The 24,563-nt window shown below is 44.8% G+C and overlaps 1 protein-coding gene and 1 non-coding gene across 12 annotated transcripts in view; both read right to left on the bottom strand.

Moving 5' to 3' along the window:
* raraa (retinoic acid receptor, alpha a) overlaps positions 1-24,563 on the bottom strand; it is a 377,347-nt gene that overhangs the window by 90,689 nt on the left and 262,095 nt on the right. The gene's annotated exons all lie outside the window — the stretch shown is intronic.
* Positions 16,715-16,788, bottom strand: trnav-cac. The gene has a single exon. It is a non-coding gene; the product is annotated as a tRNA-Val (tRNA).

Raw genomic sequence — 24,563 nt, 5'->3', positions numbered from 1 at the left:
ACTCAATGGCTCTGGCGAGCGGAGACGTTTCACGTGTCCACTGGTTGTATTACTTATGAAAATGTTCAAACTGTTGAAGGTTGATTTCTCCTGAGTGGCCAGCTCCAGGTGACAAGTTACAAATGTGTTTGGGGACATTATTCCATTATACTGATGGGACTCGTATATTTAGACCAACCACTTTTGCTCTCAAGTGAAATGTTGGGAGGGATTTATGTCTCGTTTATACAGTCGGAATCATTTGTCCTGTTGCATGTTGTATTAGAGCAATTCGAAATGGATATAGGTCTATATTTCCCACTCCAAAGTCACATTCATTGAGTCTGAGTAGCGCTCTGCACAAGTGGCGTCCTGTAGCTCAGTGGTTAGAGCACTCACCTCGCAAGCGAGAGATCTGGGTTCGATTCCCAAGCAGGACGAAATGTTGGGCAAGTTTCCTTAACCCACACACCTCTGTTTACCTAGCAGGAAGTAGGAACCTGGTTGTTAGTCGATTGGCGCATCGCCTTACCGGGGGTAATAATTCCAGAGAATAATAAACAGAATTGATCACTTCAATCCACGACTGTTTGTGGGACACTGCTGTGCATAATTGACTGCTGCATTTCGCCCACGAAATTCACAGTTACTTCATTTGCAGTATATTCCGTGAAGGCGCTTTGAGATGTCAAAGACGTGATAAGACGCTGTATCAAATGCAAGGAGAATCATATCTTATTTTGTATAATCAGCAGGTTTGCTGCCCTAACACCCCAGACACCTTCAACCCTTCTGTCAGTCACACTGCAAATTATACAGGATGTCCATCAACGCGTTTGATCCCTGATTCTATCTTAAACCTCTCATTGCAAATATTGAAGTCACGACAGTAATCGTAATAGACCAGTGCTGCACCAGGATATCATTCTCAACTTACATTGGATATTGACCACAGAAATGTAGACTTGCATTTGTCTGTGTCTTAAATGTTACAATATCCGTGTCTAAGGATCCCTTTGAGGAATATGCCAGATCATCTTTCAGGCTGAACCGATCGGCTTTTGGGGATAGGAAGGTGGAGAAGGAGTACTGCGGTTTGATCAACGAGAGGTTTGCTCAGTGGGTTTCAAGCTATGATGAAGAGTGTTCCTGCCAAGAGTTCATTCAGACAATACTGTGAAATCTGAAAAAGGGTTACGTCCCAAACACATCTGCAATTCTACTTTGAATCAAGTTTGACGCTTGGGCTTTGCCTAATTGCACGTGATCGGTGATGAGATGGAAAACTTCATCTCTGGAAAGTTGTCTTGGATCCCAGTGGAGTGTGGCCTGTGAGTAGGTTCATTCCAACCGAACCACGTGTTAATTGAATTGTTAAATCAGACTTTGAGCAAAACGAATCTCAAGCTGCAGTGAATAATATTCATAATGAAAATGAACAGAAAATCTATTTTTTTTCCGCACAAGTTACCTTAAACAAAGCGTGCAGCCTGCACAAATCTGAAAAGCACAATTAGTACAGGGTTAAAAGAAGACAGGAGCGTCGCAGTTAATAAGGCAAAATAAAGCGTTCAATGCTTTCTCCAGAGGTAGCATATACAGTGCGGTGTGTTGGGGGGGGAAGGTTTCCTCTCTGGTTCACTAAATGCAGCTAAAGGTTAAAAATAAAAGACGCTGATGCATGATAAATATTTCATTGAACTTAGTAGAATACATAGGCTCCCTGCTGATGCAACCATCTTAGTTTGATTCCGAATGTAGAAGGTCACGCGTACAATAACATATAAATATCAACATGGGCACAGGCTGACCCTCCATTTTTTTCCAAATTGCTAGGAATACTAAGGTCAGCTAAACTTATCATCTACCCTCAAGCTAGTCTGACATATTCTTTGTCCTGGAAATATCCTCAAATGCAGCTCCACAGATTCTCATGCAAGATTGCTCATTTGTTTCTGTGAAGAATGGGGAATTTCTGAACTGTGTGATGAAGCGCTGTGTGCAGGCATTCAGCCTCACTAATGACTGCCTTCAATAAGCCTGACAAGTCTCATTACATCAATTACTGAATCCATCGACAGCCTGCGGCACATCTGACCCAGAATGTTTGATTTTTATTTCAACATTATCTCAGTTCCAGAAACAGAAAGGGTGACTGGAATACTGAGTCGAACAATGAAGGCACCAGGAAGAAGAAAAGGGGCACCTGTCACTTCCCATTAGATGTTTCTGAATCATTCTCTACCTATGTACAGCTGCACTCGAACATTCCAGCATTATACGGCCCAGACGCTGCACAAGTCTCTCCTCGAGCTGCTCGCCCCAACTCCCCAAACCCCCTGTAAAGTCCACACCTTTAGCCATTCTTTCTACCCCTAGTCACATGATAATCCTCAATACTGAGCGTCCGCCTTCCGGGTGTTAGGTGACATGCTTTTGGGAATTATTGATGGCTTCACGTTTCATATTCTTCTCCCAGATCCCAAATTCTATTTATTCACAGCACGAAACTCTACCCCCATTGAATATCTGTGAATGCCTTTTCTGTCCATGCTGGCATCACTGGCACCAGAGGGAACAACAATCAGGGAAAAACACAGTGAAACATTCCACAATGGTTTGGAGTGCCCGAGTCTGACTGTCGTGCCTGTGTGTGTGGATCTCCCACCCACTCACCGTGCCCACTGGCCTACAATGCCAGGGAGATCCACCTTTACTCGGTTTGAATCCCAAGAACAGAGCTTATCTGCTATCTTCTGCTCACGGGATTCCAACTATTACAAAGCCGGCACTGGCTTTTACTGGCACCGAGACACGCTGGTAATGTCGGTACCTGCCTTGTGCCGGCTCGACTACACCAACTGCCTGCTCGCTGGACTTCCCAAACCTCCTCTCCACAAGCTGCCAATTATTCAAATCTCTGCAGCTCGTGTCATCTCGCGCAAACCAATCACCCCCGCCCTGGCCCGGCTCCACTGGCTCCCAGGACTCAGAGAATCGAGTACAAAGCCCTTGTTATCACCGCTCCCTTCGCTCAGTGGACACCCCCTGCTTCAGATCCACAGCACTTCCTGTCCACCACTAGTGGTTGAGCATTCAGCATCTCTGCCCCCACACTCTGGAACTCTATCCACAATCTCGCAGCCTCGCCCCATCTCTTCCCTCTTTCAAGTCCTGTCTAAAGACCTTCCTCCTCCCCATCTGACCCCAACTGCCAGCTCGGGTCCAAAAACCCAACTGTCCAGCGCCCTGGGAGGTCTTTCCGATATGAAGGGTGCTGTACAAGTGCAATTTGTTGTTGTAATTACACTGCGAGATGGGATCTCTTCCCCATTGGTCCTGCCAGCCAGGGGTTTACTGCAATAATGTTCACAATCTTTGCATTTGATACAGAACCTCTCCGTAACATCGCCCAACTCCGCCACTACCTCACCCCTCAGGCCTCTGAAACTCTTGTTCATGCCTTCATTACCTTCAGGCTCGACTATGCAAACGCCCTGCTTGTCAGCCTTCCCAACTCCTCCCTCCACAGGCTGCAGATAATCCAGAACTAACTCTGCAGCCCATGTTCTCTCCCGCACCAAACTCCGTGACCCCATCGCTCCCATTCTCGCTCGACACCATTGGCTCCCTATCCTTCAGAGGATCCAGTTCAAGATCCTGGTCCTCACTTACAAAGCCCTTCATTCACTCGCCCCATCTTACCTCTGCGACCTCCTAACCCCCTACTAACCCACCCGCTCCCTCTGCTCAGCCGGCTCTGGCCTGGTCCACATCCCCTGACCCACCCGCCCATCCATTGGCGGGAGAGCCTTCAGCCACTCTGCCCCCAACCTCTGGAATTCTAGCCCCCAGTCACTCCACCTCGCCGCCTCCTTAACCTCCTTCAAGTCCCGCCTCTAAACCCTCCTCTTCGACCATGCCATTGGCCACCCCCCTTCCCCTCCTCTCCCTTCTCCCTCCCTGACCGCAGCTTGGGTCTAAATGCTGTACACTGTGCAGCGCCTTGGGACGTCCTTCCGACATGAAAGACGCTATACAAATGTCATCTTGTTGTTGTTATTTCCTGTCGGGAGGATATCCAAATTTGTGATGGAACTGAATTCCTATGAGTTGGTTTAACGTCTCACCCAAACCATGGCACCTCCAACAATGCAACACATCCCCAGCGCTGCCCTGACCTGTCAGGTTAGACTCTTGAAATCACTGGTAGAAATTGTCGATGACAAAGAATTCCGTGTCGCTACCTGTTTCAGGACAACCCTCCTTCAACTGTGAACCAGGAAATACATTCACTGCCATTCACTCTGAATAAAGCAATCGCACATCAGTTTTCAATTAGCAATGTCACTGATTTGATGGCTTGTACCGTACAAAGCTCGCTTATATACTTGAGTGAGAACAAACATACAGCAGTTAATCTATTGATCAGGGTCCCATCAGAGAGGCAGGGCTATACTGAAGTTTAATAACATGGGCCTGCATCAATAATTAATTATATATATAATATTTTAAATGGAAAGGTATGGATTTATTAACAAGATTTAATATATAACTCTCCAACTGAATTGGAGGGATGTAATTTTTCATTACAATCTATTGGAGGTATTTTGTAAGTTCAGCAAAAGGACACTCTTCCTGTTTTCATACAGCAAAGGCAAGACACGGGGTTGGTTTCCCCACTATCTAACCGTGCTAGTGAGAAGATCTCTCATCAGAACATGAATTACACTGCTCCCTGACAGCTCCGTTGGTAAAGCCACCGGCCAGTCAGTGTGAAATTAACCATACACACCAGGAAGGTGCCAGGTTCATTCCCCGAGTTATCAATGGGCTAATCTCAACAATGGTTGCAATTGGACGCCACAATTGGCCTCAGTGACCCTGGGCTAGGTTGAGAGGTAAAAAAACTGGTCAGGATCTGCACTGCTGATTAGTATATGTGACTCACGTAAACGGTTTATTGTGGACACAAGGACAGAATCAGGCTTGGCTATAAACAGCCTGCAAACACTCGCTGTGCAAACTCGTATGTAAGAATGGACCATGTAAATGCACCCAAACACAAGTCAATACTTTCAGCAGAAGAGGTGAGAAAATAAACATAAATGACAGTGGCTTGCCTATAATTCCCAAATAAAGGCGTAATAGGCATATTGTCTATTTTGATTTGCCCAAGAGCAAAGTTGCAACAAAAAAATTGGCAAAAAAAGGGCGAAACCTTGGGCAAGTTTCCTTATTCCACACACCTAATAATAATCCCTCAAGAAAAAAATAATAAATTGGTTACTTCTATCCACGACTATTTGTGGGACATTGCTGTGCGCAATTGGCTGCCGTGTTTTGCCCACAAATGTACAGTCGATTCATTTTAGAGTCTATTCTGTGAAGCGCTTTGAGACATCTAGAAGTCGTGAAAAGCGCTATCAAATGCAAGGATTATTATTATTATTATTATTATCATCAGACGGACTCAGTCAGCAGCTCTCTTGCCTCAGAGTCTAAAGGTTGTGGGTTCAAGCCCTACGTTGGGACTTGGATCTGATACAGTCTAAGCTGACACTCCCACGCGTTACTGGTGGTGGGCTGTATTGTTGGAGGTTATCTGTATTTGAATGTAAAAGAGAACATGAGGTGCCGTCCTTCAGATGAGAAGTTAAACCGAAGTCCTGTCTGCCTGTTCAGGTGGATGTTAAAGATCCCATGGTGCTATTCAACAAGAGATGGGAGTTTCTCTCTCCCGGTGTCCTGGCCAACAATCCCCTAAATAAAATTGGTCACTCACTCCCTGGCTGTTTGTGGGACAATGTTGTATAATAATTTGCTGCTGTATTATCCTGAGAAGCGCTTTGAGGTGTTTATGATTGCGTGATAAAGCGCTGTATCAAAATGAATATTATTAGAAGGATTACAGTAGTGGTCAAAGTGACTTAGTTAGCATACCTCCCTGCCACAATCAATTCTTCCTCAAAATACAGCAAACACTTAATGGGCTAATCATCTCTTTATTATTTGCAATTATAGGATTGCAATTTTAATTTGTAAAGCAATTGGAATGTTTTTCTAAATTCCTAGTTGTCTGCTGTTGTGTCTCATTGAAGTGCAATAACACAGCCCACACCCCCTGGAACAGTTCATGGGTTTGGTCCACTGACGTTTGGAAAAGAAAATGAAACATCATGATTGCCCTAATCCATCCAAATGTGAGAAAATGTGATCTCCTGCCCAAGACAAGCCCAAGCTGAAGAAGATGTGCTGTATTGTACAGGCAGATTTATACAGACCCTCAGGCTGTTTGAGTGTGGTTGAGCTGTGAGGTAAATAAATAATGAGTGAATTAATCAATTCTTGGTTAAATTATATTCAAGATTAGCCAACTCTGCTTGTGCCTCCCATTTGACTGGACTATTCCTGCAGTAACTATATAATCCAAACCATTTACAGGAAGGGTTGAAACGTTTCCACATCCAAACTCCTGACATGTTTGATTTTGTTCCCAGCTTCACAGCTAAAGCATTCGATTCCACAAATCCTCTGGACTGATAGAAAATGTATCTTTTACATGCAATCATAATCCTGTACCAAAGCCTTCAAAGTAGTTTGATAGAAATTGCCAATAAACATCAGTGTGCGCATTCTCACCGCCTGCTTTCATTCTCCATTTCACAAGAATTTGCACATGGTTTATCATAATGTGTTGAATTCCCACCTGTAATGGGTCACTTACTAATAATTGGTGTTAAAAGCTTAAAACCTTCGAAAGGCACCTTCAATTTTTAATTGATTAGTAAAATGTATTGCTGCTCCTTATTCCCTGTCCAGTTTCCTCCTAACCCTTTGTTATGAAGGTACTGTGTCTCGCCGGGCTGTGGACGTACAGTGCTGGCTGTCCTCCAATATCTCAGCCAAGTTGGAGCCCTGTAGCTCAGTTTGGAGTCCTGTAGCTCAGTGGTTAGAGCACTCGCTTTGCAAGCGAGAGACCTGAGTTCAATTCCAGTCAGAGGGCGAAACCTTGGGCAAGTTTCCTTACTCCACACAGAGCCTAATAATAGTCCCTCCAAAACCAAAAACAATAATAAATTGGTCATTTTCAATCTACGACTGTTTGTGGGACATTGCTGTGCGCAATTGGCTGCCGCGTTCGCCCACAAATATACAGTCAATTCACTTTACAGTGTGTTCTGTGAAGCGCTTTGGGACGTCCTCCCGACGTGAAAAGCGTTATATCAAATGCAAGGATGATTATTATTATTAAATAGCCATCCTCATGTGTGAGCCTACGCATTGAGAGCCAGAGACTTGGGATGTGGTGGAGATGGGGAGGGGATTATGGGGGAGATCGTGGAGTTCTGTAGCTCAGTGGTTAGAGCACTCAGCTCACAAGCGAGAGACCTGGACAAAAGGTTACTATATCAAAAAAAATTGTTCACTCAATCCACGACTGTTTGTGGGACACTGCTGTGCGCAATTGGCTGCTGCGTTTCGCTCACAAAATATACAGTCAATTCACTTTACAGTATATTCTGGAAGCGCTTTGAGACGTCTCAACGACGGGACAAGGCGTTATATCAAATGTAAGGATTATTATTATTATCTTCCACCAATCGACTAACAACCAGGTTCCAGACGTCTCAAAGCGCTTCACAGAATATACTGTAAAGTGAATTGACTATACATTTTGTGGACAAAATATGGCAGCCAATTGCGCACAGCAGTGTCTCACAAACAGTCGCGGCCAATTAAATATATTTTTTTAAGAAATTATTACCCCTGGAAAAACAATCCGCCAAACGACTAAAAACCATGTTCCCAGCTGACTGCTGGTAAACAAAGGTGTGTGGAGTAACAAAGCTTGCCCAACATTTCATGCTGCCCGGGAATCGAACCCAGGTTTCTCGCTTGTGAGGTGAGTGCTCTAACCACTGAGCTACAGGACTCCATAATCTTCAGCGCTGTTGATGAAATGCACTAAATTTCTGGGAACCGTGATGATATTTGCTCAACTAACTGTTCTCAGTGCACTGTTCATGAGTATGAACCCACTGTAACTGGGCATCAGACAATACCCACTGTAGTTGGGCATCAGACAATACAATACCCACTGTAGTTGGGCATCAGACAATACAATACCCACTGTAGTTGGGCATCAGACAATACAATACCCACTGTAGTTGGGCATCAGACAATACCCACTGTAGCTGGGCATCAGACAATACAATACCCATTGTAACTGAGCATCAGACAATATCCACTGTAGCTGGGCATCAGACAATACAATACCCACTGTAGCTGGGCATCAGATAATACCCATTGTAGCTGGGCATCAGATAATACCCATTGTAGCTGGGCATCAGACAATACAATACCCACTGTAGCTGGGCATCAGATAATACCCATTGTAGCTGGGCATCAGATAATACCCATTGTAGCTGCAGTGGGAACAGGTAATAGGGCAGCTCCAGCCACCTCACTTCAGAGGATTAATGATGTCAATCATCTACTCCATGTGAATAAAGACCCAGAACCTGTTCCATCTCATCAACAACTTGCACTTTTATAGCGCCCTCCACACAGGGCAGCGTCTCAGAGCACTTAACAGTGGCGGAGCCTGATTCTGAGCCGGGGGTAGGGGGGAGTTGGCCGTAATCATGGTAGAACAGGGAAGATTTCAGGTGGGACTTAAAAAAGGGGAAAGAGGGGTCAAGGCGGAGGGGTTGAGGGAGAGTGTTCCAGAGTTTCAGGGTGTAGTGGCTGGAAGGATGCAGAGGATGCGAGGGCCGAGCAGGAGGCCGGGGCCAGTTGAGTGGAGGCGCTGGGTGGTGGATTGGGGAGTGAGGAGGTTGGAGAGGTCGGGAGGTGCAACGTACGAGGGTTTTGGCTGTGTTTGGGGTAAGGTACGATCGGAGGCGGGCAATGTGGCGGAGGTGGAAGAAAGCAGTCCTGATCAGGGACCGGATGTGAGGGAGGAAGGACAGCTGGGGATCAGTGAGTCTGAGGGGGAGCCCAGGGAGGTTGAGGAGTTTAGATCCGCAAGAGTGAAGACGTTGATGGGAGCCAAGGAGTATGGCTTCCGTCTTGTCCATATCCAGCTGCAGGAAGTTTACACTCATCCAGGCCTTGATTTCTGCCAGACAAGCTGATAGAACATCGGGGGGACCTTTAATAGGTTTAAGTGACAGGTTTGGATTGTCTGGGCCTCAATATTAAACACCCTAAAGAAGAATGAGAAGTAATCTAATGGGACGGTGTAAACAATTTAATTCCTGCTCATGTACCCCACTCACCAGAGGATGTGACCTTCACGCTAAGGTGAGAAAAAAACACTATCACATTCCGAGTTGCTTGGATGTCAAGGAAGAAACTTTAAAAATACGTGTAATAAATGATTTAACCTAACGGACATGTCTGATGGTAAGCTCAGAACAACATTTGAATCATGTGGCTCTGACAGACAGACAGACTCTGCTCTGATACTCTTGTTACATCATCAGAAACTCTCGTCGTCAGTAAATTAGAGTCTCGTGACTAACTCACTGCCACCGTGTACTGTATAGATGTATTTGTCTGCACTATATCTAGTGTCTATCAATATTGAATCAAACTCTCTCAGCTGCGAGCTCTTTCAGCTTTCCTTTCATGCAGTAGTTAATTTCAATTGGAGCTCAGCTTCCTGCACTAACAGAAACTGATCAGTTCATTAAGCACTTTGTTGTGGGCTCCTCGTAATGTTATTTTTTTAATTACTCATAAAAACTTTTAGTAACGCCATTTCCTTGAATGCAGTTTTAAACCTGTCTTAACTTTTACATTAGTTAAGTGAATTGTTAGTTTACATGTCTGAGCGGAACTATTTCCAGAGAAATACAAATATGTTCAACACCGACATTTTTAAAATGTGTCTAGCAATGAAGACTTGCAATATAAAAACACAACTATAAATGAAACAACCAGGATTTAGCTTCAAATTTCTGCACAGACATTGCCAAAAACCATCAGCCTCCTCCCCCCTCCCCCAGGTCTCCAGAAGTTGTTCTCCTACTCTTTCCGTGCGCCGATAATTCGCTCCAAATGGCCATTATCTGACAGAGTCTGACAGAACTTGACCAAAGCAGTTTAATACCTCATTAACGTTTCCAATGTAGGTCAGAATGGAGCTGGCATCTGGTCTCCATTTAACCATACCTCAACTTGGGCCAATATGGAGTCAGAACGATCTAACCACTTGCCCGTTGGCAGTACAATGTGAATGGTCTGCCAGGTGGGCATCCAGATTAGCCTTTTCGTGCGGTCAGACTAGCACCGCAGAGGCTCTGTGAAGCCGGTCCTCCTTATGCAAACACACAGCCAGGATTAGAATCAAAAAGTACACAAAACCAACACCTTTTAAGTATAAATGTAGGCAAAGCAACACAGGATGACAGTCATCTTCAATAAACCCCAGTGATCTCTTTGTCAATGTAGTTTGAGCTTTTTATTTGCAGAATTTACATTCTGGAGCCTTTGTCCTTTACTTCCCTCAATAAAACAAATGTTTGTGTTACAGGTACAAGTCAGACACATGTCCTCTCGGCCACCAACAAATCATTAGCAAGAATTTACAGAATCTAAACCAGAGGACAATAGCTGCTCCCAAGCTTATTAACATTGCCCGTCTGACCAGAAAGCAGACCTGGCGGCTCAAAGCCCTGTTTTACACCATGGCTGAAACTATCCCGTCTCATTCAAACTTTTAAACAAAGTGGATTAAAACCATTAACCACACTTGAGGTAAGGATTTGTGGTTCTTAGGCTTTTAACTAGAAATGATCTCATCATTCTGCTTCTTTAGTCTTTATTATTTTTGCGCAGAAATTCTCACAATCTTTCCATCTGCAGCTAACCTGGGCTGCAATGTAGAAGATTTGCATCAGGTTTGTATAAAGGTCTCGCTAATCTGTTCACTGTCTTCCAGAGGTCATCCAGATAAGAGTAGTAACCCACAACACAGCGATAGTAATAACAAATCAACAGAAATGGTTTAAACCTCGTCCCACTGCACAGAGCAACGGCAATCCACCAACCACTAGAACCAAACACCCCAGATTCCACCTGGTCTTAGCCACATCGTTCTGCAATTTAAGACTGCATAGAATTGTCAATTCAGACTTAATTTTCTTAGTTCAAACACTTTTCTTCAGTGTGTAATGGGCCACGTGTAAACTATGTGTCAACTACGCGTATGGAGATGAGATGATTTCCCTAATTATATAATTATTAATCAATGATAACACAGATTGGTTAATTATATAATTAGTAAATCCTTTTTATTGGTTGTAAATGACAAGTAACTGTAATTTGCCTTGTGCACACAAGTTTACACATGGTGCATAATGGCCTTGCCTTACCATCATTAAATGTATTGGAATGAATAATTAAACTAATTTAAGAGTGTGGAAAATTCATAGAATATTGTGCAGGTGTGAGCTTTCATCATTTTCAAACGTTACCTGATAAGACAGAGCAAAGGAATCCCGGTTGTTGACTCCAACAAAATTGAGTGGGTCGGACATAAATTATTAACCGTGGAAATGGTCACTGGATGGAAAGTAAATCAGCAGAGCGGTAATAACTGTGGAGAATCATTTACTCTGGTGCTGACATAACATTGAAAGTTTGCTCACAGCGAGAGATTAAAATAAACTCTTCTTCTAGTATTTGAGATCTTGATGAATCCCATTTAGACAAAAAAGGAAGCAAGTTCAAATCAGGTAAATCAATGAAATAAATCCCACCTGGAACCTGGTCCCCAAAAGGCTGAAGTGTGAACAACATGAGCACTCTCACTGGACACTGTATCACTGTCTCACTGGACACCGTATCACCATCTAACTGGACACTGTATCACCGTCTCACTGGACGCTGTATCACTGGACACTGTATCATTGTCTCACTGGGCGCTGTATCACTGTCTCACTGGACGCTGTATCACTGTCTCACTGGACGCTGTATCACTGTCTCACTGGACGCTGTATCACTGTCTCACTGGACGCTGTATCATTGTCTCACTGGATGCTGTATCACTGTCTCACTGGACACTGTATCACTGTCTCACTGGACGCTGTATCACTGTCTCACTGGACACTATCACTGTCTCACTGGACGCTGTATCACTGTCTCACTGGACACTGTATCACTGTCTCACTGGACACTGTATCACTGTCTCACTGTCTCACTGGACACTGTATCACTGTCTCACTGGACACTGTATCATTGTCTCACTGGATGCTGTATCACTGTCTCACTGGACACTGTATCACTGTCTCACTGGACGCTGTATCACTGTCTCACTGGACACTATCACTGTCTCACTGGACACTGTATCACTGTCTCACTGGACACTGTATCACTGTCTCACTGGACACTGTATCACTGGACACTGTATCACTGTCTCACTGGACGCTGTATCACTGTCTCACTGGACACTGTATCACTGGATGCTGTATCACTGTCTCACTGGATGCTGACTCACTGGACACTATATCACTGTCTCACTGGGCGCTGTATCACTGTCTCACTGGACACTGTACCACTGTCTTACTAGATGCTGTATCACTGGACACCGTATCAGCAGAAAGGATCCTATTCCCTTCTCTTTGCATTCCCCAGGCTACACATTATCTCTCATCCAGAAAGCAGTCAACTGGCTTCCAGCTTTGTGCCCGATGCTATTCCATCACCATTGACTTGGTGCCCCTGAAGCAACCGCCCAAATAGCAGTCAAGCACTTGATGTCTTCCTGACCATGAGCCCAGGCTGGGGATTCTCCATATTTACTTTAATGTAATGTTTTCATTAGTTTGGGATAAAGATTCTAATGAAACAAGTAGTCACATCCCCATTGCCCCCCGTCTCCTGCTTATGCCAGCGCCTTGCGACGTCTTCCCGACGTGAAAGGCGCTCTATAAATGGAATCTTGTTGTATGCTGATGACTGATGCTGGATTCTGTTCCATGGTACCTTCTAGGCTTCACCTTCCCTCAGCTCCCTTACCAGAGAGCTGACCAGAAAGTGCTATAATAATAATAATAATAATAATCCTTGCATTTGATATAGCGCTTTTCAAGTCAGGATGACGTCCCAAAGCGCTTCACAGAACACACTGTAAAGTGAATTGACTGTATATTTGTGGGCGAACGCGGCAGCCAATTGCGCACAGCAATGTCCCACAAACAGTCGTAGATTGAAAATGACCAATTTATTATTGTTTTTGGTTTTGGAGGGATTGTTATTAGGCTCTGTGTGGAGTAAGGAAACTTGCTCAAGGTTTCGCCCTCTGCCTGGAATTGAACTCAGGTCTCTCGCTTGCAAAGTGAGTGCTCTAACCACTGAGCTACAGGACTCCACAAACGTGCTGGCTGGCTGTTAAAACTCTGGAGAGAGGGCAGCGTCAGAGACGAGACCAGGTAACTCATGAACATGCACTTTCCAGCAAGGGCCGCTAGCGAGCGACCAGAAGAGGAAACCAAAGTTATATATCCCTGGTTCGCTTCAGGAACACACAGGGTCAGCTAACTCTGCGCAGACCTGCAGTTAAAGCAGGACCTGGTCTGTAACCCAGTATCACATCAGGCAGTGGATTTACCCTTTAAGAAGCCTTCAGACACCAAGTTAATGAAATGAACAAATTCCTAATTCAACAGGTAATAGAGAAATATCACCACAGGAGGGATAGAAATACAGTGGGAGTGGGAAACACAGACCATGTGCACAGCACTAAAGTAACAGTTAATCAAGAAGTACCTTCAGCAGTCGCCAGTCTTGTTTTCCTTATCAAGCAAACTCACAAGCATTTGCCCAAATCTAATTCATACTTATTCTAAATTACAACTTGACTATTACTGTTGTGTAATGCTCTTTAATCTGCATCTACTCTGAATTAAACATCAAAGGTGTGCACAAATAATATGATTGGATCTGAATGAACAGAATGAAACTGTTGATAACTCAGCTGGCATTTCCTACTTCGGTATTTGTTTTTGTGAACCATATGACCTCCACTAGCTAGAAAGAGACTTGTGTCAGTGAAGCATCGTGTCCTGCTGGCCTTCACACAGATACCAGGCTATTCTCAGGAGGCGGGAGCAAAACTGCGAGCTGCAAGTTACAGGAGGCACGAGTATAAGCAAGAAGGTTGGAAAGTTGTTTTTTTACAGAACCGCCGTGTTGCCAAGCTGTTAGTTACCCTGTGCACAATTGGCTGCTGGGTTTCCCCACAAAATACACCCAATTCACTTTACAGTACATTGTGTGAAGCGCTTTGGGATGTCTCGAAGACGTGATAAGGCTTTGTATCAAATACAAGAATATATTATTATTATTAACAATGTTTGGGTAATGACAAGATGACAGGAGGCCAGTTTGCCTACAAAATCAGTGATGGCACTTAAAACAAAATGAGGTTTTAAAATAATGAAGGGATTCAATAGGATAGTTCAGAGAAACTATTTCCTTTGGTAGGGAATTCAGAACAACGAGCATAATCTTAAAGTTAGAGCTTAGCCATTTTAGGAGTGAAATTAGGAGGCAGTTTTTCACCCAAAGGTTAGTGGAAATCTGGAACTCTCTCCCTCAAAAGGCTGTGGATTATGACTGGATCCATTTACATTTTCAAGAAAGAGATGAATAAATATTTGTTAGGTCAGGGTATTAAGGGCTACAGGGCAAAGGCAGGTAACTGGAGTTGAGTTACAGATCAGCCACGATTTTATTAAATGGCAGAACAGGCTCGAGGGGCTGAATCTACTCCTGTTTCTATGTCTATATATCTATGTAAACGCTTTGAGATGTCATCTGAGATGAAAATCGCTGTATCAAATGTAAGGATTATTATATACTAATTCTGGGTTTATACTGGAATCTAGTCCAGATTTATCATAGAATCATAGAGTTATACAGCACAGAAGGAGGCCATTCAGCCCATCATGTCTGTGCTGGCTCTTTGAAAACAGCGTCCAATTCAATCCCAATCCCCGCTCTCTCCCTGTAGCCCCGCAAACTTGTCCTCCCCAATCACTTGCTGTGATTACACCAAATGTACAGTAGAATTTATTTTAAATTCTCTTCAGTTACATGCTTAACATATGTACAAATGAGGAATAAATCATTATTTGCTGAACTCGATCAGTTTGGTGTGTGTGGGTGGTGTGGGGGGAGGGAAGGAACACATTCCTTTGTTTGAAAAAACAAACGGCAGCAACTTATACGTTAAAACATTTTAGTTTGCGGAAAAACTCCTAAGGGGAATGTTTTTTTAAATAAACTGGTGTACATTATCCAGACTATTAAAATTTGGCCGCAGGGAGTCTCAAATATGCAGTTACAGTGCTTGATAATTACTTTCCATTTGAGAAACATATTTGATAATGATACCTTTTATACACTTACAAAAACCCTGCTGTTTTTTATGTAAAGCAGCCCTGGCTCATTGAAGGCCTTTCAGCTATAAATGTCGTCTGAATGTTACAAATACAAATTACACCCATTTCTAATGGCACTGGAGGGATTAAGGCTCCAGAGCAAACATTTTTATCAGTAACACAGAAATCTGAAACCATTAACAAAAGCTCCACTAACCATTCTTCAACAGTCGGTCAATTAGCAGTAAAGTCACATTAACTGGGAATGAACCAGCTGACAGGTTAGTGTGGTGGGGCTGACTGTAGCTCAGGAACCCCATCACTGTTTGAGGACTGGCTGGGCAGCACAGTGTTCCACATCCTTGTGGGCTTTGATGTTGGAGGTCTGTACATTTCACATCATTCCTATCATTTCTCAATAACAAATGAAAGGTGTGTGCTCGAAACCGAAAAACCCTACATCCTAGCCACTTAAGACAAATGTGGGAGTCTTGCAAGCTTTGTTACTGGGACCCTGGCCACAGCCTCGATTCCTGTAGATAAGGAAAAGGACATGTGAGACTGGAGATGACTGACATTCGACCAACATGTGAGAGAACATGTGATTCTCGGTTGCTCTGGGCCTGTAATAAAGCTTCGGAGGTTCAATTGTTCCATTTAACATTGAAAGTCAGATTGAAAGCTATTAGGTTAACCACGGTTTCTCTCTAACTTAAACCCTCCCTCATCCCTTGCCTCAGTCCCAGCTCTAGTCTGTGCTGCAATCTGATTTCCTGCACTTGAAACAAAGCTTTCTCTCTCTGCCAGCGATTTACAAATAAAAGTATTTGAAGTAACAAACAGCATTGTCTTCACCACAGCTTGTGTTTATTTTGAGAGGGTAGTGCTGTCAAGACCAGTAATGGCTTGGAGAAGGTGTCCGGCCCCAAATAATTCATTTGGGAAACCACTGTTCAGTGTACTTGACAGGAATGACTCTGAAGCTCTTTGAGATGGTTGATATAATAATATGAAAATACAAACTCTTCCTCTTTCTAGCAATGATTATTCCACAGAAGTCGGAGACAGGAATTTTAGCTCCCTCCTACCTGCCCTCCCTGGTCCAGGGGGACTGAGCCCAGTAGCTATCTGGGCACAGATCAGGGATGGAGCCTGGAATGTCTTGATCTGCATGGTTCAGTCCTATTTCGTGGGCGAAACAAGGCAGCCAATTGCGCACAGCAGGTCCCACAATCAATCGTGGACCCTTGGAAAAGTGATCTGCCATTCAACTAACAACCGGGTTCCTACTACTGCTGGGTAAACAGAGGTATGTGGAGTAAGGAAACTTGCCCAACGTTTTGCCCTGACTGGGAATCGAACCCAGGTCCTCTCGCTTGTGAGGCGAGCGCTCTAACCACTGAGCTACAGGACTCCACAATATCATCAGCAAGTGGTATAACGCTGAGCAACAGGCAATGTTCTTGTGGGAGAGGGAGACACCCAGTGCCATTCATCTCAGAAGCCAGAGTTTCTAACAAAACAATAATTCTTATGAGGATTTAACATTTCATTGCTGCTGAGAGATAGTAACTGCTTTTCGATCTTTTTGATCTAGCAGTGGAGTAAAAGCATTTTAATAATCCAAACAATTGCATTTGATCTGGTGCCTTTCATGTCAGGAGAACGTCCCAAAGTGATATAGTGCAAAGTGGAGTGACTGTGTGTTTTGTGGGCGATCACAGCAGCCAATTTGCACACAGCGACGTTCCACAAACAGCCATGAAGTGAACGACCAATTTTTATTTGGAAAATTGTTGATCCAGACACCGGGAGAAACTCCTTTCTCTTTGCGAATAGCGCTGCAGGTTCTTTAACTTCCACTTGGACAGCCAGACGGGGAGTGAGGTTTAAGGTCTTATCTGAAGGACGGCACCTCCTACAATGCAGCACATCCCCAGCTCTGATTGGAGAGTCAGCTGAGACAGTATCAGCTCCAAGAACTCTTTGCAAATGCAAACTGATCATCAGAAATAAACTCCAGGGCACTTCTTACCACAACATTGCCAGCCTGGCTCATCAGCAGAACCAGTCACTGGGGCAGGAAATCATCCCACTCAGCTCCTGTCAACACTGCAAACCAGAGCCCTAACAGGTAGGGTGATCCTAGTTGGATAAGCAGTGAGAAATCTTGACAAACAGTGGCAAGCTATGCGTTTTTAGCTGGTTAGACACCAGCAGTTACCCCAACGCACTCTGGGGTCCCCAAGCATTGGATCTTGCCAACCTGCACCTAATATATTTCGCTCATAAAATATACAGTCAATTCACTTTACAGTAAATTCTGTGAAGTGCTTTGAGATGTCTCAATGACATGATAAGGTGCTATATCAAATGCAAGGATTATTATTATTATAATACTTTCTAGAATTAGGTCAGCAGGATGCATCCCTCCAGGGAAAGAGTTTGCATTCCAATCCAGCCATCTATCTCTGGAATTTCCATGTGTAGGTGGGATGCATTGAAAACTGTTTGGACGGAATACTCTTACGCAGGGTGAGGAGTTTTCACATGTCAGACTGATCCCCAAAAAAATCAGAAATAAACTTTGTCTATCCACACCAACAAGAAAAGTATCTAACACTGTTAGCAATGAAATAATCACATTCAATTCACTAAATGATTGGAATGCTAATTTGAAGAGGGTGAACTTTATCGTATATTCAAAACTTAACTGTGCTAGTTAATAACGTGAAATCTCATTACCATGTCATTAATGTTCTGCACACATAATTTAGTCTTGTATTGCAACAAGTACAAGTAATGCATTTAGAAGTGTAAAAACGTGTAAAAAAGACAACCTCTGGGAGGGAAAATGTAGCATTTTTTTGGCAAGTACATTTTAATGTAAGAAATCGGTCTGATGGCAATGATCATAAAAAGGCTATTGTGAGCACTGTAAGTAGGAACCCGCTTGTTAATCAATCACTTTTCCAGGGGTAATAATCCCTGCCATAAAATTAATCAAAATAAGTAATAATTTGGTCACTCAATTCACAACTGTTTGTGGGACATTGTTGTGTGCAATTAGCTGCCGTGTTTCACCCACAAAATATTACAGTCAATTCACGTTACAGTACATTGTGTGAAGCATTTTAAGATGTCTCGACGATGTGATAAGGTGCTGTATCGAATGCAAGGATAATTATTATTAAAAACAAGTCAGCAATCCTCCAAGTCAAATGTTACATGTCGAGGCTTTACACAAAAAGACAGCAATTAAAATGGCAAAATGTCACAAAGATGTAGAGAGAACAGAACGCAAGCTCAAGTTATTCAGGTCCATTGCTTACAACTTGCTCTCACGGTTCATTTACATTTTAGCACATGAAGATAAAGGACTGCTGGAGCTGTGACAGATAGTGGGGAAGCTGCCTGTATGGAGACACTGTGGAGAACTTCAAACAGCTAGTCAGCTCTGGTTACATCTCAACCTCCCAGAGGCACAGAGTGGCATTAGTGACTATCTGAGGAGGCTGCTCTGTGCCCTTTCAGTCCTAGGAACCCAGGGTCTCAGGGCAATGACAGAAAAAGAGCCTCAACGCCGAGAGAATTAATGAAAATATTGAATTAAAAGTTAGACATTTTCAAGCACAAGAGGACTTTTTCCACTTGGAATAAATTGTGTCCTGCCTATAATTGAGAATAGTTTTTAGCAGAACTCTGCTCTGTGAGGAAATGATAGTTATTCTTTAAACAGGAGTCACGGAGCAAGGAGACAGCGAGGACCTGCAGCAGGTCACACTGAGTAACTCTCACCTTGTCATGACTGAGCTCAGCGGGGGCAGCTTCCTACAGTACACCCAACAACACAACTTGCACTTATATAGCACCCTCCGCAGGGTAGGGTAGCGTCTCAGAGCGCTTAACAGTGGCGGAAGCCTGACTCCGAACCCAGGTGGGTGGCCGTAAGCATGGTCGAAGAGGAGGTTTTCAGGCGGGACTTGAAAAAGGTGGGAGAGGGGGCAAGGCGAAGGGATTGAGGGAGAGTTTTCCAGAGTTTTGGGGCATACAACAACAACAACTGATGACAATTGTGTAGCACCTTTCACGTCAGGAGGACCAACACATGTAGCCAGCGAGCAGCGTAAGGTGCACTTCACCAAAGTCAGCCAGTTGGTGACAGTCACTCACTCGTCACTCCTTACAGCACAGCATCCTGAACGATTATCAGAAACTTCAGGCATGGAACTCAAGTGCCTGTGTCCCAAAGTCTCTTAAGTATCTGACATTCAGAGCTCAGTATCTTAGTCTGGCTTTATTAAAATCCCAAACGCAGGACTATTAAACCCATGTCTGACGCTGTTCTCCATCTCTCTGCTTCCCTATAAAGTATTTTCTGACCTGTCTGGATTCACTTATTAACAACTTATAATTCAAATTGCATGCAGCAAATGCACATGAGAACATCAAGTTGTTACACTCCAGGTGATGATTTATCACCCTGAAGTAGTGAAACGGTTTCCAGCTGTGATACCTTTCTCAGGATGCAGAAACTCACAATAAAGGAACGATGAGTACTGCTATGTTTAATATGACACCAGTCTTAAAGAGGAAAATAATGCACCGGCCTTCAATTTCCTGTAGGCTGGTTAAAAGCAGCAATAGAGTTTACAACATGCAATGCTGGGTACTTAAAGAAACCCATTATGGCTTTATTGAAAGGAGGAATAGCAAAGGTTTTATTTAAATCAGATTACCAACTTACTGTGTTCAATATAGTAAAATATAGAGGAGAATGGGACCTTCCCAATGTCTTACAAAGTGGGAATGCAGCTGTGGCTGCTCAGAGATCAGATAGTTTTATGGTTTAGGAACATCTTAACCCCACATTGCGATTTGTACTGGTTTGCGATGTGGAGGCTTTGTTTGATCGCGTGTGACAAAGTGGGAACAGGAGCTAAACTGCAACAGGGAACAGCATTATGTTATTTCCATGTTATATCGGAATAACATCACCACGTTATTCCCAAAATAAACTGGAGGACCCCCTTGTCTGAGCAAACCCCCAGCTGTCCGGAAGATTTCAAATGAGCCGGTGTCTGTGTGTGTAGATGTGTGGTGGTGTGTGTGGGGGGGAGGAAGGTTCCTGGTGTCTGGGGTGGGGGGAAGTGTGTGTGTGTGTGGGGGGGGTGTAGTGTGTGGGGGGGTGTAGTGTGTGGGGAGGTGTAGTGTGTGGGGGGGTGTAGTGTGTGGGGGGGTGTAGTGTGTGGGGGGGTGTAGTGTGTGGGGGGAGGAGGTTCCCGGTGTCTGGGGAGGGGTGTGTGTGTGGGGGGGTGTAGTGTGTGGGGGGGTGTAGTGTGTGGGGGGAGGAGGTTCCCGTATCTGGGGAGGGGTGTGTGTGTGGGGGGGTGTAGTGTGTGGGGGGGGTGTAGTGTGTGGGGGGGTGTAGTGTGTGGGGGTGTAGTGTGTGGGGGTGTAGTGTGTGGGGGGTGTAGTGTGTGGGGGGGTGTAGTGTGTGGGGGGAGGAGGTTCCGGTATCTGGGGAGGGGTGTGTGTGTGGGGGGGTGTAGTGTGTGGGGGGGTGTAGTGTGTGGGGGGTGTAGTGTGTGTGTGGGGGGGTGTAGTGTGTGGGGGGGGTGTAGTGTGTGGGGGGGGTGTAGTGTGTGTGGGGGGGTGTAGTGTGTGGGGGGGGTGTAGTGTGTGGGGGGGTGTAGTGTGTGGGGGGGTGTAGTGTGTGGGGGGGGTGTTCCCGGTGTCTGGGGAGGGGTGTGTGTAGTGTGTGTGTGGGGGGTGTAGTGTGTGGGGGGGTGTAGTGTGTGGGGGGTGGTAGTGTGTGGGGGGGGGTGTAGTGTGTGGGGGGGTGTAGTGTGTGGGGGGGGTGTTCCCGGTGTCTGGGGAGGGGTGTGTGTAGTGGGGGGGTGAAAGGTTCCAGAGTGAGTTAGATGGAGGCAGCCATACACACTAAGGTGAGAGTTTCCCACACCTCCCTCTTCCACACATACACACACCACACACCCCACACATATACACACACACACCCCATACATACACACACACACCCCACACATATACACACACACACCCCATACATACACACACACACCCCACACATATACACACACACACCCCACACATATACACACACACCCCCCACACATATACACACACACACCCCACACATATACACACACACACCCCATACATACACACACACACCCCACACCCCACACACACACACCCCATACATACACACACACACCCCACACATATACACACACACACCCCATACATACACACACACCCCACACCCCACACACATATACACACACACCACACACCCCACATACACACACCCCACACACCCCCCACACACACACCCCACACACACACCCCACACACACACACACACCCCACACACACACCAGCTGCCCCGCTTGAGCCTCTCCTGATGGCAGATCAGCTCAGCCACAACCCAGAGGGAAGAGGAGGTTCGTGGGTGAGATGTGACCCCCTCTCATGGCTGTGCAATATTAACCTCATCTCAGTCTTCCCGTTTAGATTTCAGATCCCTGGATCTTCTGATTTTCTTTGTTGCCCAATCGCTCAGAGTTTTCGTTTTCCTTCAGTTGAACACAGTCGTAGCTTTCGATCTCAATGTTGCACTGTGTAAAATGTCTTTTATAGTCTCCTTTACTAAGCCCCGGAGCAGGAACAAACGTACAATAAACTTCAGTACGCTTTAAGAAGCAATGAATAAGAGGTAATTTTATGAGGTAAACTTTTAGAGACAGATTGCACCCACTAAAGCTATTAAAGTACCTGCTGGTATTCGAGAGGATGGTGTGGTGATAAACTGCTAACATCCCTGTGAATGTGGCTCTGATGTAAGAAGCATTGAATTAATTATTTAGAATTATTACACATTGTCAGAAAGTCTGGCTGACAATGTCTGAGTTAAGTAGGTTTTATCCTTATTTATGTGAGCCAGGAAATGCCTGATATTAATGTGGCGTTCACCATGAGTCTTTGAAGTCGGCCACAAGCTCTGGTATGGGACTGGTTTGCTGTGTGTTTAGACAGCTTTTGAAATAGATCTGGCTTCTCTGCCCGATGCTGCCTTGTTGTTAGAGACCTGCTGTAGAAAGCTGCTGCAAGGTTGGCTCAGGTCCTAGTGCTGGAGGAAACTGTCCCGTTTATACTGCACAGTGATTGCACAAGACCTGCAACAGCGTGCAAACAAGGGTTGTGCTTGAGCGCGTACACCTGGCTCCATGTCGTTCCTAATGTCAAATGCAAAAGCCCAACAACATAAACAGAGGATTCACAGTGCGATTTAACACAGCCACCGCTTCATACCAAGCTTCCCTACCACTGCAGAGAGCGACAAAACATGGTCAAGCCCTCCTCCATCTCTCACTCACTCTCTCTTTCTCACTCACTCACTTTCTTCCTCACTCACTTTCTCGCTCACTCATTCTCTCACTCACTTTCTCTCTCACTCTCTCCCATCACTCTCTCACTCATTCTCTCCCTCACTTTCTCTCTCCCTCCCTCCTTCTCTCACTCCGTCACTCTCTCACTCATTCTCTCCCTCACTCACTTTCTCTCTCTCATTGCGGGGAAATGTGGACAATAGATTCTGAATTCCTGAAAAAATGAATTTCCCGCAAATATTTTCACAGCAATGGAGGTGTTACTTGAGAGCAAAACTAGCAGTGTATCTGTTTATATCGTTGGGCTCTCAGAATTTATATGAGAGTGGGGGATAATAATAATAATCCTTGTATTTGATATAGTGCTTTATCACATCTTGGCCACGTCTCAAAGAGCTTCACAGAATATACTGTAAAACTACTGAGAGCGAGAGAGTGTGTGAGTGGGAGGGTGTGTGGTTAAAAGTCCTTTCAGTTCTTTTACTGTTCGGGATGGACCCCACCTAACAACTGCAGGGAGACGCACTGAATACACTAAGCCGCTTCCAAAAGCAGCTCCATACCATAAATTTCTTGTGATAAATAATAACTCGCACAGGGCCTTTCATTTTAAGTAACGTCACAAAGCGCTTGACAAATATAGCGATGGACAAAGGGAGATTTAAAGATGTGGAGCAGAGGCCGGGTCACAGAGCTCCTTTCTTTCCAGGTGGATTTGGGAGAAAAAATCAGCATTGCTGGAGTGGGTTGGGAGCTGGGCCAGTGGTGGTTGAGAAAGGGAGATTTGCTGCTGTAACAGGAAATCCCCTGCTGATAGGTAATGTCTGCGCTGATGGCCTCAGTCTCGACCCAGGACAAGGTGTGACAGGTCTGCAGTGCAGAGGGAGGATGAGCAAAGCTTGCTGCTTGTGACAACCATTCACACCAGTTAGTTCAGATTCTTGCACCAGTAGAATTAGATGCAGTGTATCAGCAGCAAGTGCCCGCCAATGCTCACATTATCTGGTGATTTTATTTCCAGGCAGTTTAACGTTACTAAATTAAAGCATATTAGCTTCACTTCACACAATAACACGTTCCATTAACTAATTCAAATGTATAAACACAAGTATCAGGTCACAGTGCTTCATGGCTTCCCAACATGCACAGCAACAACAACGTGCAATTATATAGTGCCTTCCATGCAGCATAGCATCTCAGAGCGCTTAACAATGGCGGAGCCTGAGTCCGAGCTGGGGGGAGGGAGGGGGTGGCCATAAGCACGGTTGAACAGGAAAGTTTTCAGGCGGGATTTGAAAGAGGGGAGAGAGGGGAACACCTACGGTATATGAGAGTGGGGGATAATAATAATAATCCCTGCATTTGATACAGCGCCTTATCACGTCTTCGCGACGTCTCAAAGCGCTTCACAAGTTGTGGTCTAAACGCGGCAGCCAATTGTGCACAGCAATGTCCCACAAACAGTCGTGGATTGAGTGAACAATTTATTATTTTTTTAAGGAATTATTACCCCCGGAAAAGTGATCTGCCAATCGACTAACAACGGGTTCCTACTTACTGCTCGGTAAACAGAGGGGTGTGGAATAAAGCAACTTGTCCAACATTTCGTCCTGCTCAGGAATCGAACCCAGGTTTCTGGCTTGCGAGGCAAGTGCTCTAATCACTGAGCTACAGGGATGGGGTTGAGGTTTACTGCGTTGCCCCCTCCCTCTCTTTGAAAAGTCTGACTGATGGGGAAGGCGCTGTAAATGTAAGGATTTTTTGAATGCTCCAT

This window comes from Callorhinchus milii, unplaced genomic scaffold, assembly GCF_018977255.1.
Source record: "Callorhinchus milii isolate IMCB2004 unplaced genomic scaffold, IMCB_Cmil_1.0 Scaffold23, whole genome shotgun sequence".
Taxonomy (NCBI): Eukaryota; Metazoa; Chordata; class Chondrichthyes; order Chimaeriformes; family Callorhinchidae; genus Callorhinchus; species Callorhinchus milii.
The sequence above is the reverse complement of the archived record's forward strand: the minus strand, read 5'-3'. Positions and strand labels throughout refer to the sequence as shown.